Source organism: Protopterus annectens, chromosome 10.part0 (genome assembly GCF_019279795.1).
Source record: "Protopterus annectens isolate FY-2018-M chromosome 10.part0, PAN1.0, whole genome shotgun sequence".
In the NCBI taxonomy this organism is placed as follows: domain Eukaryota; kingdom Metazoa; phylum Chordata; order Ceratodontiformes; family Protopteridae; genus Protopterus; species Protopterus annectens.
The window spans coordinates 723,120,639-723,136,911 of NC_056744.1; the positions used below are offsets into that span (position 1 = coordinate 723,120,639).

General features: G+C 43.5%; 1 protein-coding gene across 1 annotated transcript in view; it reads right to left on the minus strand.

Moving 5' to 3' along the window:
- DOCK7 (dedicator of cytokinesis 7) overlaps nucleotides 1-16,273 on the minus strand; it is a 3,076,229-nt gene that overhangs the window by 2,479,889 nt on the left and 580,067 nt on the right. The window lies entirely within an intron of this gene.

Genomic DNA, 16,273 nt, shown 5'->3' on the forward strand with positions numbered 1-16,273 from the left:
TTTTTATTAAAGTCTGATGAAGCGTTATGAGCAGCGCGAAAGCGCTTACTGTTTTCAGGAATAAAAGGATTTTTATTTCAACTTTGGTTGAGCAGAGCCACAGAAGTGATCCCCGGGGTGAATTTCCCATTTCCCATCCAATCATCAAGATTTTTCTTGAAGAGTGCTAATGAGGAGCTCTGTTTGACAGATAGAGTATGGGAAGTCTCTGGGACAGGAATCTATCCCTCCAGCATGTTCTGTTTATTGTGGTGACAAGGTTAAGGTCCCTAGAGCGTGTAGCGCGGAGGGATTGGGATTTCTTTAAGTGGAGCATGTCCAACAGCTCTGGGTTTGACATAGCTTTGTATGTTAGGCAGAGATCGCCCCTGAGTAGGCGATATGCGATGGAGTAAAGCTGTAGCTTTTTGAGACGGTCTGCATAGGGCATCTGTTTGAGGCCAGTAATCATCTTTGTGAGGTATTTCTGTGGTCTTTCCAGTTGTTGTAGATGTCTTGTGAGGTACATACCAAAAGGGGCGTTGTACTCTATAATGGGTCTAATGAGTGATGAGTAGAGGGGAACAATGACCTCTTTTTTTCTGGATGAGAATCCTTTTGTGATGAGATGAGCCACGTAGAAGGATTTCCTGATCACTGTGGCGATGTGATTATCAAAGGAGAGACTACTGTCCACCTGTGTCCCAAGGTCTCATCACATTTTCGGCATTAAGTAGACTACCAGCTATGTGGTAGTTCATGGGTAAAGAGTTTTCACCAAAGGGGATGACAATACACTTTTTGGCATTGAGCTTCAGGTCATGGCTTTGACACCAGATATCTGTCTCAGTGAGGCCCTTTTGTAGTTTGTCCACATCGTTAGGAGTTTCGATTATGGCTCCTAGTTTGCAGTCATCTGCAAACTTTGTTAATAAAGACCTTCTGTGTTGGCCTGCACTTCAGAGAAGTAGATACCAAACAGGAAAGGACCCAGGACTGAACCCTGTGGTACTCCACTTGTCACTGGTCTGATGTCAGATTTGGAATCCGCTACTTTCACAGTGTGGGTTCTGTCCGTGAGCCAGTTGGCAACCCATCTTGTGACATAGGGATTTATACCTAGTTTAGTGAGCTTATCTACAATTCCAGAGTGGGGGATGGTATTGAAAGCCTTGGCGAGATCTAGATAAGCTGTGTGAACCATTTTACCCTCATCTATGGCTTTGGTGACTGCTTCAAAGAAGTCAACCAGGTTTAGGAGACATGATCTGCCTTTTACAAATCCAGACTGAGTAGGGTCCAGAGTTTGGAGATTACCAATGTCTTTGTTTATGAGTTCCATGATGATACGTTCCATGTCCTTGCAGACCAGGCTAATGGGGCGGTAGTTCCCGGGGTCCGTCGTGGCTCCCCCTTTGTGGAGTGGGATAAGTCGCGGTGCGCCATTCAGTGGGTACAAAGCCTGAGGTGAGGCTATGATTGAACATGGTGCTTAGGTAGGGTGCCAGTTCATTCTGTAGTTCATGTAGAACACAGCCTGGGATATTGTCAGGTCCCATGGATGCTGTGTTCTTGGCTTTAGAGAGTGTGTTTTTTTACCTGTGCAGCCGTGATTATAGGAACTTTGCATTCTTCCGGTATAGAGATGGGCCCTCTAGGGGGTGAGAGGGGGGTAAAGTTAGCACTGAACCTATCTGCTAGGATGTTGGCAATATCAGTTGGTTCTGTATATTTAGTGCCATTATGCTGTAATTCAGAGCAGATCTGAGTGTTCCCATTTAGATGAATGTTGGAAGTAAAAGTTTTTAATTGCAATTTGCTAAGGTTGCTGGCCTGTTTATATTGTGGTTGTCATATGGTAATTTAGTTGGCAGGCCTGTTTATGTCTGTCTGTGCTATTTGTCAGGTTGCAAGCCTGTTTATATTCTGGTTGTCTGTGGCTATTATTTTACTGGCTTATAGCAATGGTAGGAAGATGGTCACTGATGATGTCTGGTAGACAACGACTGGGGTCTAGTTTGTTTCGAGATAAGAATTTAATCCAGTGTAGATTTTCCAACTTTTTATTAAGCCTAGTTGGGACAATGATGACTTAAGACATTAAACAGCTTTATTGTCTAGGTGGGGTTATCTCAGCATATTAGTTGCTAGTCAATGTTAAGGTCTTCCACTGTGATTGTTTCATTGCTTGTATTTGTAGCTATCCAACATAGGTAGTATTAATATTGTTATGGGGGATGTATGTGTAGAGCTATTAAGTATATCCTCTTTTAAATGTTAATCTTTAGCTGACAGATGAGTTTTTCTCTGTTGTTAAATATGGGAAAGGGGTTAAGATGAGGAGTCATTTCAAAGGTTTTTATATATAAAAAAATTGCTACCCCTCCAGCATTTTTGTTTTTTTTTTCTATCCATTCACAGGTTGTTGTAGCCTGGTGATAGAATTTATTTTCTTTTATATCTAGTTTTCACCTAGATACTATAGTGAATTTAGTACTCCTATGCATGCCACAGTCTCATCAGGGATGGTGAATTTAATACTCCCATGCATGCTGCAGTCTCATCAGGAGATAGTGGATTTAACACTCCCATGCAAACTGCCATCTAGTCTGGGATAGTGGATGCAGTAATCCCATGCATGCTGCAGTCTCATCAGAGATAATGATTTTAATACTCCCATACATGCTGCAGTCTTGTCAGGGACAGTGGATTTAATACTACCAAGCATGCTACAATCTCATCAGGGGTAGTGTATTTATTACTCCCATGTATGCTGCAGTTTCATCAGGGATAGTGGATTTATTATCCCCATGTATGCTGCAATTTCATCAGGGATAATGGATTTAATACTCCTACACATACTGCAATGTCAGGGATACTGTCACTAATACTTTCATTTATGCTGCAGTCTTCATCAGAGACACTGGATGTAGGACACCCAGGCATGCATGCTGCAGTTTTATCAGGGATACTGTCTGTAATACTCCCATCCATGCTGCAATCCGCCTTAGGGATACTGGATGTAGTACTCCTATGCACACTGCCCTCTGCATTAGGAAAAATGTAGTACTCCTATGCACGTTGCATTCAAGAATATTGTTTTACTTGCATACATAATGCAGTTTGTATTGAAAATACAATATGTAGCACTCCTATGCATGCTGCAGTCTTTATCTAAAATATTGGGTGTAATATTTCCATGCATGTAGCAGTCTGCTGTAGGGATGCTACAGTAATGCTCCCATGTTTGATGGAGAATATGTCATGAATCTTGCTAACCTTTTTCCAGGAATGATTAACACCAAGCAAGCAGTCCAAAGAGTGGCAGGTTTGCCAGAGAAACTCAGGGCTGTATTACCACACAGTCTGTTCATATCACGCATGGCAGTTTTAGAGATGTTGTCAATAAAAAAAAAAAAAAAAAAAAAGATTTTCAGTGCTGATGGCACTATTAACAATGTCTTGTGTAAACATCCTCTGAGTGCCCATGACACCTACATATGCCTAATGAGAGGCCGGTGTCAAGCCCTCATGCTATATCCTGCAGGTAAGCACATGTGACAGAAAACCATTATGTGTATATTTTATAATGTCATAAGGAACAAGACAAAGGTAACATGCCACAGCCAGCCCATGTATTATTTTGGTACACAGGTGATGTTGCATGCCTTCTGCAACCTTGAATGAGTATCTCTGCCCAATCTTCAAATTGGTTTGTTACATGCCTTCTGCAGCCTTGAATGAGTACCACTGCCTAACGTTCATATCTGTTTGTAAAGAAAGTACAGTTTTGTACCTACCATAAATGTAGATGTTCGAGTGCTAATACAGCTGCAGTCATAACAGATGGGTTCTCCTGCCGTCAGGCGGGTCCTCGGTCGGCCGAATTCCAAAGTCTAGGTCCGGCATCGGCTGTCGTTGCTTCTTCCCTGACGTCAGTGCGACAGGGGTATAAAGGAACCAGCCAACGCCATTTTCTTCAGTTTTTCTTGCCCCAGATGTCAGGTGCCCCCAGAAGGAAGGCAATACATAAATTTGTGTAATAAAGCAAAGCAATATAATCAAAATACAATAGTTGCAAGCAAATACACCATAAATGAATACCCCAATCAGGTTGTATGAGAAGGTGTTAGCCAATAGGCCTGCCCAAAGAGGGGAAGGAGGGAGGGAAACCTGGACTGCAGCTGTATTAGCACTCGAACATCTACATTTATGGTAGGTACAAAACTGTACTATGTTTATCGTGCATACAGATGCAGTCATAACAGATGGGAAGAATCCCAAAGCTAAGAAAGGGGTGGTAGGCACTAGGTGGAACTAGGAGGAGCCAGGATGCCCTGCAAGACTGCAGTGGCAAAGCCTGCACTAGTTTTGGAGTATAATGGTAGGTGGTAGTGCTTGGAGAAGGTATGCACAGCACTCCAAGTGGCTGCTTCCAAAATATCTTTGGTAGGAACTCCTCTGAGGAAAGCTGTAGAGGTAGCTGTGGCCCTTGTGGAGTGAGATCTGATGCCTGTAGGTACAGTTTTGCCATGAAAAGAATAGCAAAAGCATGCAGTGGGCTATCCATTTTGAGATTGTCTGTTTGGAAATTGGCTTTCCTTGAGCTCCTATAGCATAGGACACAAAGAGCTGTTCTGATTTTCTGAAAGGCTTTGTTCTGTCCAAATAATAACGCAGTTGTCTGTGGATGTCCAAGGAATGTAGTAATCTCTCCCCTTTGTTTTGAGGATTAGGATAAAAGGTAGGTAAGTGTATGGCCTGATTCAAAGCTACCCTGGATACCACTTTTGGCATAAAGGACGGATTGGTTCGTAAGGAGACTCTGTCCTGATGGAAGATGATAAAAGGCTGCTCAGCCATGAGAGCTTGTAGTTCTGAAACTCTACGAGCTGAGGTAATAGCCAGAAGGAAAGCTGTTTTCCAGGACAAATATTGCAAATCTGATGAGGCAGCTGGCTCAAAGGGAGGCAAGGTCAGTTTTTCCAGAATGAAATTGAGATCCCAAGCAGGTAGTGGTTGTTTCCTTGGGGGTTTTAGATTCTTAGCTCCTCTAAGGAACTGTCTTAAGAGCGGGTGAGAGAATAAGGGTGGATCAGTGTTGTATTCTGCAGAAATGTTTGAGGCATGGATTTTGATGGAGGAGAATGAAAGTCCACTGCTTAGCAGCTCAGCTAGATACTGTAGTATTTGAGGTAAATTCAGTTTTCCAGGATCCTGGCCCTTTTTCTCATTCCAGACACAAAACCGTTTCCATTTTGCGGAGTAAGCTTTTCTAGTTGACGGCCTTCTGGCCTCCAAAATGACATCCTGCACCTCCTTGGAGAGTAGGGTCTGCTGTGATGCTAAGGAATCTTCCATGTGGCTAGATTGAGTGTTTTTAGTTGGCTGTGAAGAGTTTTGAAGCTGTGCTGAGTCAGGAGAAGAGGCATTAGAGGCAGGGTCCATGGTGGGGAATGCGTCAGGCTCCTCAGGAGTGGGTACCAGTGTTGTCTTGGCCAGTCTGGAGCAATGAGAATCATCTTTGGTCTGTCTGCTCTGGTTTTCAATAGAACTTTGGGCAGCAGAGGAAGAGGTGGAAAGGCATAAACTGTCATTGATGTCCAACTGAAAGAGAGAGCGTCCACTATCCAGGCCTTTGGATGGAAAATCCTTGAGCAGAATTTTGTCAATTGGTGATTTTTATGGCAGGCAAAGAGATCTATGTCTGGCCTTCCCCATGCTTGGATTATCTCTGTAAAAACTTTTGGATGCAACTTCCATTCGTGTGGATCTGTCATATTTCTGCTTAGGTTGTCTGCCAGCGTGTTTTCCTTGCCTGGCAAGTACTGTGCTTGTAGTTCGATTTGTAAGTCCATGGTCATGTTCCAAAGTGACATGGCCAGTCTGCATAGGGGGTATGAATGTGTTCCTCCCTGTTTGTTTATGTACCACATAACTGTGGTGTTGTCCGTTCTTATCAATAGTTGACCTGGTTTCAGAAGGTCTTTGAAAGCTATAATAGCATTTATTACTGCTAGCATTTCCTTTTGACTGATGTGAAGGTGCTTTTCTTTTTGGGACCATTTGCCCTGAATGCACCGATCTGTCATGTGCGCCCCCCCCAGGCGTAGTCCAAGGCGTCTGTTGTGATGACTTGATTTGCTTGAGGCTTGCTGAATGGAAGACCTGCGTTTGTTTGGCATGCTTGAGCCCACCACAGGAATTCCTTTTGAAGACATGGAATTAGTGGTATTACTGTTTCCAAACTGTGGCTGTGTTGAGACCATAGGTTTTTCAGGTACCATTGAAGTTTCCTCATATGCAGCTTTGCACATGGGATTAGCAAGATGCAAGATGCCATGAATCCCAGAGCCTGCAGGATTTTCCTTTCTGTCAGCCTGGTGCAATTTGCTAGTCCTCTGAAGTATTGAGTTAGTTGCCCCTGCTTCTCTGGCGTGAGGTAGGTCATCTGGGTGTTTGTGTCCAAGTTGGCACCCAGGAAAATTATTTTCCGAGAGGGTATTAGTCTTGATTTCTTTTTGATGACTGTGTATCCCAGAGAGTTTAACAACATTATTACATAAGCCAGATGTTTCAGAAGAATGTGCTTGCTGTCCGCTTGGATCAGGCAGTCGTCCAAATAGGGGTATATTTGTATCCCTTGAAGTCTGCAGTAGGCAATTACTGATGCCAGGCATTTTGTGAATACTCTGGGCGCAGTAGATAAGCCAAAGGGCAATGCAGAGAATTGATAATGGATTGAACCTGCAAGAAATCTGAGGTATCTTCTGCAATTTTGTCTGATTGGGACATGCAGGTATGCCTCCTTGAGGTCCAATGTTACCAGCCAAGACTCCTTGCCCTGCATGGGAAGAAGCTGCTGTAGAGTGAGCATCTTGAATTTTGGTAAGAGTAGAAATGTGTTTAGGATGGATAGGTCCAAAATAGGTCTCCAATCTTTTCCCTTCCTTGGTACTAGGAATAGTCTGGAATAAAAACCTTGACTTTGTTCGTGCGTAGGTACCTCTTGAATAGCTTTCATGTCTATGAGATCTGTAATTTGCCTTTGTGCCTCTGCCCTTTGATTGTGTGGCAGGTTTGGCATGCCTCATTTCTGGAAGGGGGTGAAAATGGAATCTGTAGCCTCTGTTTATAATGTCCAGGATCCATTTGTCTTTTGTGACAATATGCCAATTTTTTGAAAATAAGGCCAGTTTTCCTCCTAAGGGTGCTGCCATTTGAGTCTTGCTTGGCATGCAAAGGGGAAAGTCATTGGGCTTGCTTTCTGAATGGTTGCGAGTTATCCTCACCACCTCTTTGTGTAGGAGCTTGCCATTGTCTGCCTCTAAACAATCCTTGGGATTGTCCTCTGCCCCTCGGGCGTCTGTATCTACCTCTTTGGGGTCTGTCCGTGGCTGGAAAGGACCAATTTGTGGAAGGCCAATTTCTACTGAAACGTGGGGGTTGTACCTGTACAAAATCTTTCACAGTTTGCATTGATTTAGCCTTTTCCTCCATTTTCCTTAATACCTCCTCAGCATTAGCACCAAATAATACATCCTTTTGTAGAGGGGCATCTAGTAATTTGGCTTTGACATGATCTGGTAAGGTTTGTTCCTTGAGCCAGGCATGTCTACGTATGACTGATCCTGTAACAGCAGCTCTACATGAGGCCTCTAGAGCATCAAAACCACATTGTAAGGTATGCTTACCCACTTGTTCTGCACTATGCATCAAATCCTGCAACTCCTTCAAGTCTGGTTGTTCAGGTTGTGACATTTTACTTTTCAATTGTGATAACAAAAACTGTTGGTATTTTAGCATATGGAACTGACAGTTTAAGGTCCTCATGGTTAAGGTAGCTGAGGTATATACCTTTTCCCCCCACCTTTCTAAGGATCTGGAATCTCTCTCGGAAGGTAATGGATTTTTAGCAGTGGAGGCCTTAATTCCCTTGGGTCCCTGTGAGATGGTTTCTGGGTCAGCAGCATGGCTTTTGTATAGAAATTGGTGTGAGTCAGGAACCCTGTAGTACCTGTCAGGCTTGACTGGGGCTGGAGGTAAGGAATCCGGGTTAAGGCAGGCCTCCGAGTAAACATCATCTAGGATGTCCAAGACAGGAGGTATAGCCAGAGGCCTGTGCTGAGGTAGCAAGAGAAATTCCGGGGCAGAAATACTAAATATGACTTGGATGTAAATGAATTGAAGTGGCAGATACTTTTGGATGCATATAACTGGCCTGGCCTGAATGAATTTTGTAGCATTAAACCCATTTTAAGAAATAATAACATTAAGGGTAGATTATGATACAGAATTTAGATTTAGATATAGAATTCATGATATATTATTTGTGCATATTTAATATATATTTTATAATATATTTTTCAACATTTACAATTAATATTCAATGAATCGTTATAATTATTTATTATTTATAATTTAATATTCAATATTTATGGAATATATGAAACATATGTACATATTAATTTACATCATAGGGCATTTCACATTATTATTATAGATTTACAATAGATATATAGCCTTAGCCTAATAATATACATGGTTTAAACAAGTGGCAGTGAGGGTCAAAGTTTACATTCAGTATATCCATTATACACTGTGGTTTTTATCACAGCCAAATAAATGAACAAGGATGGTGTGATACAATAATAATATTATTATATGCAATATTACATCATCCAGTTTTATGTTTTGTTTGGTTTATTTAATTTGTTTCATTTTATTATATTTATTTTATTTCAACACAATTGTATATATACTTTTTGTATTTATTAGTAGGTTTGAAATTTTAATTAGTTAATACATTAATTGGGGTGTGACGTGTATTTAAACTGTGAAATCAATTGCAATGTATATTCTGAAGAAGTTCGTCATATCGGACGAAACCTGGGTTAATTCGTGTTTCGCTTGTGTTTTTATAATAAATTATCCATTATTGCTGTGGTGTTCGATTCATCTTCTACAGCGTGGATTACCATCTTGTGAGTGAGTTTGCTGCGGCATTTCTACCCGGGTGATTGGAATTCCTGGACTTTTCTAGTTACAGTTTACAACGTATTTTTGTGATTTTAGAAATTCTCTAAGCCTTTTCTTGGAATCTGAATAATCTTGGCCTTCCCAGTGGAAGTGTTCCCTTAAGGTATGCAAAGTTTCCCCAAATGAGTAATCCTCTGGGGGGGATACAGAAGGAATGGACTCCTCTGCATCAGAGTCTTCAAAAGGAGAGTAAGAATGTTCCTGATCATCAGAGTGCTCTGAAATAATGGATCCCTGATCAGAGGAGGGGGATTCTTCCTCCACTCTGGGCCTTTTGTCCGGTGGGGGTTGAGAACCCCTGATAAGAGTAATTAAATCCTCAGCCATTTTAAGCATTTGTTTTTTTTTGGGCATGGGGCCTGGAGATGGGCCCTGTGTAGCTTGTCTCTTAGAATGCATGGCTGCTTTAGACTTAGTGAAAGCCTTGATGGAAAAAGAAGAGGAAGGTCTGAAGACACCTTGAGAGGAGGCAGACCTGTCCACATTTTGAGATTCAATGCCAAGAGTGGCTTCGGTATCTGTAGTCGGGGTGTGGGCCGAGGAGCCTGCGACCTCGGGCACAGGAGACACCGCCAATGAAGTATCGTCGGTAGTCAGGGGCAGCATAGGCACCTCGCTGAGAACCGGACCACGTGTAGTCGGTTTTGGCGTGGTGTCAGTAGTGGCCGCGGACCTCGTGTGTCGGTCCTTATCTTTGCGCTTTTTAGACAAAACTGGAGTCGGAGTATCCGACGACATAATATAGTTAAACGTTTTGCCAAAATAATGCTGGTCGAATTCCGCCCGACGCTTAATGGTGCATTTGTTGAATGTAGCACAAAAGCGACAGACCGAGACGTCGTGGTCTGGGCCTAAACAAGGAATACAGAGGGAATGGAAATCCTTATGCGGTATTTGCTTTCCACAAGAAATACAATTATTAACTTTGTCTGACATCGGTCTGAGGCAAGAAAAGTTTCCCCAATGGGGTACTTAGCATACAAGAAGACTTCAGTTTCAAAATTTTCGTAATTTCAGGAGCTGGCCGACCGGCACTTGCGAACTGCTTCTGCTTCGGGCACCGTGCAGCAAGAAAGACTGGAGAAAATGGTGTCGGCTGGTTCCTTTAAGAAGCGACGACAACCGACGCCGGACCTAGACTTTGGAATTCGGCTGACTGAGGACCCGCCTGACGGCAGGAGAACCCATCTGTTATGACTGCAGCTGTATGCACGATGAACATCAGGAACAAAAGTGCATAGCCAAACATAACCTATAGTTATGGAAGTGAATCTGGTATCCTGAAGCAGCAATTCAGGTGCAGTGATGCCTTTATAATTTTGATACAATACACAGTAGAAAATGCAGGATGGACATTCTACTCTGTTCCACACCATATGGCTGCAGCACTATATTAACTATTAAGTAAATTATTTTTTGATAATACAGTATGCTTTGTGTGGAATAACTTTCTGTATTAATTTTAAAATTAGATACAAGTACATGCTTTTATGATCAGTTCCTTGACTATAAATATCCTGAAATGGATGTCTGCATACAATTATTTAACTTTTGGAAAGTCAGTGCCAGTAGTGTGTGTTTGAGTTAAGTTGCAATAACCTAATAAATAAGGAATGATTGGTAGTTGAATAGTAGGATGGAATTACACCTTGTGGTAAGAGTATAACTAATGCAAGAAAAGTACAGTTTTGTACCTACCATAAATGTAGATGTCCGAACTGGATAGCATCTGCAGTCATAACAACTGGGTTGTCCTGTCGTCAGGCAGCCCTTCAGTCGGCCGGATTCCAAAGTCCGGGTCCGGCTTCGGCTGATGTCGCACTTCACCCGACGTCATCTCTGTTGGTCTTCGGGTATAAAGGCATCAGCCGACGCCATTTTCCTCAGTGTTTCTTGCCCCAGATGCCAGTTGCCCTCTTGAAGGCTAAAATTTGGATAAATGCCAATGTTTCCAAAAAGATAGAGGTAAACACAAAAATAAGCATGTATGTACATATATACAAACAAATACACCATAAAAGACTCCCCCCACCAGCTAGCTATTAGGAGGGTAAACACCCTAGGAGTACCACAGAGGGGAAGGAGGGAGGCTAATCCTGACTGCAGATGCTATCCAGTTCGGACATCTACATTTATGGTAGGTACAAAACTGTACTATGTCCTTCATGGATGCATCTGCAGTCATAACAACTGGGTAGAATACCATAGCCAACTAGGGGAGGAGGAAAAACTAGATTATGGTGTGTTTAAGATCCCTTGCAGTACAGCAGTGGCAAACCCTGCTCGGGATCTGGAATATAGAGGCAAATTATAATGCTTGGCAAATGTATGCACGGAGGTCCAAGTAGCCGCCTCAATAATGTCTTTGGTTGCCACTCCTCGTAAGAAGGCTGTGGTAGTGGCTGTTGCCCTTGTAGAATGAGGTCTTATGTTCTGTGGAATTGGTTTTCCATGGAAGGAGTAACAGAATCGTATGCAATTTCCTATCCATTTGGAGATTGTCTGTTTGGAAATAGCTTTTCCTTCCCTTCCTGTTGCATAGGCTACAAAAAGCTGGTCAGTTTTTCTGGTACTTTTGTTCTGTCCAGGTAGTAGCGTAGCTGTCTATGTATATCCAAGGTATGCAGAATTCTTTCCCCTCTGTTTTGTGGGTTGGGAAAGAAGGTAGGTAGGTGGATTGCCTGGTTTAAAGACACTCTGGATACCACCTTAGGCATAAATGTAGGATTAGTCCTCATGGACACTCTATCTTGGTGGAAGATTAGGAAGGGCTGTACTGCCATTAGGGCCTGAAGCTCAGAAACCCTCCTGGCTGAGGTTATTGCCAGTAGGAAAGCAGTTTTCCACAATAGATGCTGTAGGTCTGCTGTTGCTGCTGGTTCAAAAGGTGATAGTGTCAGCTTTTCTAGCACAAAGTTCAAGTCCCAAGCTGGCAATGGTGGTTTCCTTGGAGGTTTTACATTCTTGATTCCTCTGAGGAATTGCCTGAGTAAAGGATGTGAAAAGACAGGTGGATCAAAGCTGTATTCTGCTGATATAGCTGATGCATGTATCTTGATGGAGGAGTAGGACAGGCCTGTATGTAGAAGTTCTGCCAAATACTCCAGAATGTTAGGCATATCTATGTTTGACACATCTTTCCTCTTTCAGTACTCCAAATGACAAACCTTTTCCATTTTCCTGCATAGTTCCTTCTTGTTGAAGGTCTGCGGGCTTCAAGAATAATGTCTTTAACTCTTTGGGAAAGTTCTGGATTAGCTGTTGCTATGTGATGTTCCATGCAGTCAGTTGCAACGTTTTTAGGTTTGGATGCATGATGCTGTAGTTGTTCTGAGTTAACATCAAAGGCATCAGGGTATTGGCCACATATTGTTCGAGACATGCTCCTCAGCAGTGGGTACCAGTGTTGTCTTGGCCAGTTTGGAGCTATCAGGATTATCCTTGGACGTTCTTCCTTGATTTTTAGTAATACCTTGTGTATCAAGGGAAGAGGTGGGAATGCATATGCTGTTAGGCCTTTCCAGCTGAAGGAGAGCGAATCCACTTTCCATGCCAGTGGGTGGAATGTCCTTGTGCAGAATTTTTTGAGCTGGTGATTGAGTGGGGAAGCGAATAGATCTATCTGAGGCATTCCCCATTTCTTTGAGATGGTCATGAAGATGTCCGGGTGTAGCATCCATTCGTGGGCATCCGATGTGGTTCTGCTTAATATGTCTGCTAGAGTATTCTCCTTTCCCGGTACAAATATTGCCTGTAACTGGATGTTGTAGCTGAGTGCCAGGTTCCACAGCTCCAAAGTCATTCTGCATAGGGGGTATGAATGAGTGCCTCCCTGTTTGTTGATGTACCACATGACTGTGGTGTTGTCTGTCCTTATCATCAACTGGCCCTCTTTGAGAAATGGTTTGAACTTTTGGATTGCCAGTTTTACTGCCAGCATTTCTTTTAGGTTGATGTGCAGGTGAAGTTGATCCTCGTCCACAATCCTTGCACGCATTTGTCCAGCATGTGGGCCCCCCATCCTAGGTCTGAAGCGTCTGTTGTGATGGTCTGGTTTGCTTGACATCTGCGAAAGGGTAGACCTGGGTTTGACTGGCATGCTTGAGCCCACCATAGGAACTCCTGTTTTAAGCATGGAATTAGTGGAATTTCTGTTTCTAGGCTGTGCCTGTGTTGGGACCATAAATTCTTGAGGTACCACTGTAGTTTTCTCATATGTAGTCTGGCAAGTGGGACCAAGATTATGCATGATGCCATGAAGCCCAAGGCCTGCAGTACTTTTCTTGCTGTTAACTTGTTCTGTTTTGTTAGAGCCAAGAAGTAAAGAGGAGTTCTTTTGTTTTTCTGCAGTTAGGAATGCCATTTGTCTTACTGTGTCCAATTCAGCCCAAGAATGTCCTTGTTTGGGATGGTATCAGCCTTGATTTTTGTAAATTGACTGTGTATCCCAGTGCTTGTAGCAAGTAAATGACCCTTTGTAAATCTGTTGTCAGCTTGCTTTTGTTGTCCCCTTGTATTAGGCAGTCGTCCAGGTATGGGTAAATTTGAATTCCCTGTAGTCTGCAGTGGGCGATTACTGATGCCAGGCATTTTGTGAATACTCTGGGCAGTAGATAAGCCAAAGGGCAATGCTGAGAATTGATAATGCTCTGATCCTGCAAGAAATCTGAGGTATCTTCTGCAGATTGGTCGAATGGGGACGTGCAGGTATGCCTCCTTGAGATCTAGAGTTACCAGCCAACACTCCTTGCCCAGCATGGGAAGAAGTTGCTGTAGGGTCAGCATTTTGAATTTTGGGACAATGATGTATGTATTTAAGGTGGACAGGTCGAGAATAGGTCTCCAACTTTTTCCTTTCTTGGAACTAGGAATAGTCTGGAGTAGAATCCCTTTCCTTGTTCTGTTGTTGGCACTCTTTCCACAGCTCTCATGTTTGCTAATTGCATTATCTGTTGTAGAGCCTCTGTTTTTTGATTTGGAGGTAGGTTTGGCATTCCTCTTTTGACTGGTAAAGTGTGGAAGTGGAACCGGTAACCTTGATCTATGGTTTGTAAAATCCACTTGTCTTTTGTGATATAGTGCCAGTTCTTGAAAATAAGGTTAATTTGCCGCCTAATGGAGCTGCTATTTGTTCCCTGGTAGGCGGATTTAGAGGTAAGTCACTGTGGTTGTGTTGTTGTAGTGGCAGTGGTTGTGTCTGTGCCTCTGTTGTTACCTTGCCACTGTCGTCCTCTGTAGACACCTCCTCTGGATTGGTTTCTGCCTCTGGAACGTCTATTCCTGCCCCTTTGGGATCTTGTGGAGTCAGGAAAGGACCAATTTTGGCAGGCCAGTTCCTGCTAAACCTTGGGGTTGAACCTGCAAGAAATCTTTAACCGTTTGAACAGATTTTGCCTTTTCTTCCATTTTCTTCATTACCTGCTGGGCAGGTGTACCAAACAAGCTGGTCTTATCCATAGGAGCATCTAATAACTTTGCTTTAACATGATCCGTAAGGCTTGTTCCTTTAGCCATGCATGTCTTCTTATCACTGTGCCAGTCATGGCTGATCTAAATGAAGCCTCCAGTGCATCATAGCCACATTTTAAGGAATGGTTACTAACCTGTTGTATGTTATTTACCATTTCTAATACATATTTCTTATCAATAGAGTCATCAGAGGATAGCTTTTTTGTTAACTGATCAAGCATAAACTCTTGGTATTGTATCATGTGAAACTGACAGTTTAAAGCTCTAGCTGAGAGAGTAGCTGAGGTGTAGACCTTTTTGCCCCATCTGTCTAATGACCTGGCTTCCCTTTCAGAAGGAATAGGGTTTTTAGCTGTGGTCGAGGCTACTGCCCTGGGACCCTGGGATATAGTTTCGGAGTCTGCAAGTGGGGCCTTGTAAAGGTGGTGATGAGTGTCTGGTACCCTGTAAAATCTGTCTGGTTTGGCAGGGGCTGGAGGTAAAGAATCTGGTGCAGAGCAGACATCATTGAAGGCATCGTCCACCACAGAGAGGACAGGAGGTATAGCTAAGGGCCTGTGCTGTGGAAGGTGCAGAAAGGTCCTAAGTCTTTTTCTGGAGTCTGAGAAATCCTGCTGCTGCCATTGGAACTGCTCTCGCATGGCATGTAAGGTTTCCCCAAAGGAGAATTCTTCTGGTGGTGAAGCAGCTGGAATGGATTCTTCAGCATCTGAGTCTTCATAATTGGAGAAAGGAGCCTCTGGCTGGTCTGTTATGTCTGATTCATCGGCAGAATCATCAGAGGACACAGGCTCGGGGGGCTCTGCCCTAGGTCTCTTCTCTGGGGGCTGAGAGGCCCTGTCTGGGTGAGATTGAGATCCCCTAATTAATGAAATTAAATCTTCTGCCAGAGTAAGCATTTGAGAACTAGCAGAGGGCCTGGTTGTAGGGGGTTTAACAGGCACTGTTTTAGTAGTTTTGGCTGCTTTAGCCCTGGCAAAGGCCTTAATGGACATGGCTGCTGGAGGCCTAGCAGCACCACGTGCTGGGGTAGAGACATCCAAGGGAATGGTGTCTGATAAGTCAGTGGCAACCACCGTAGTGGATAAAATTTCTGAGGCCGATTCAAGAGAAGTAGCAGGGGCCTCAGTGGTAGTGATAGATTCAGCTGTACTTTGATCAGTTTTCTCGGTTTCGGCCGAAACCGAGACACTCATGATTTGCTTATCCATGGTTGCGTCCGAAACCGCGGATCGCGAGTGTCGGTCTTTATCTTTGCGTTTTAGCAGTTTGGGTAGTCGGAGGATCCGACGGCATAATATACGCAAAATCAGAACCGAAAAACTGTTCAGCAAACTCCGACCGACGCCTAAGCGTTCGTCGGTTGAATGAAGCACAGGCGAACAGGCTGCTACGTCGTGGGCTGGGCCTAAACAAGGCAGACAATAAGAGTGGAAATCTTTATGAGGTATTTGTTTCCCACAGGTTAAACAATTATTAACTTTTTCTGACATCGGCTGAGGCAAGAAAGAGTCCCCAACGGGTACTTAGCTTTAGAAGTCTTGAAGTAGTATTCGGTAGAAGTAATCTCTGGATCCGACCGACCGGCACTTGCGAACAGCTTCTGCTTCGGGCGCCACGCGGCAAGAAATACTGAGGAAAATGGCGTCGGCTGATGCCTTTATACCCGAAGACCAACAGAGATGACGTCGGGTGAAGTGCGACATCAGCCGAAGCCGGACCCGGACTTTGGAATCCGGCCGACTGAAGGGCTGCCTGACGACAGGACAACCCAGTTGTTATGACT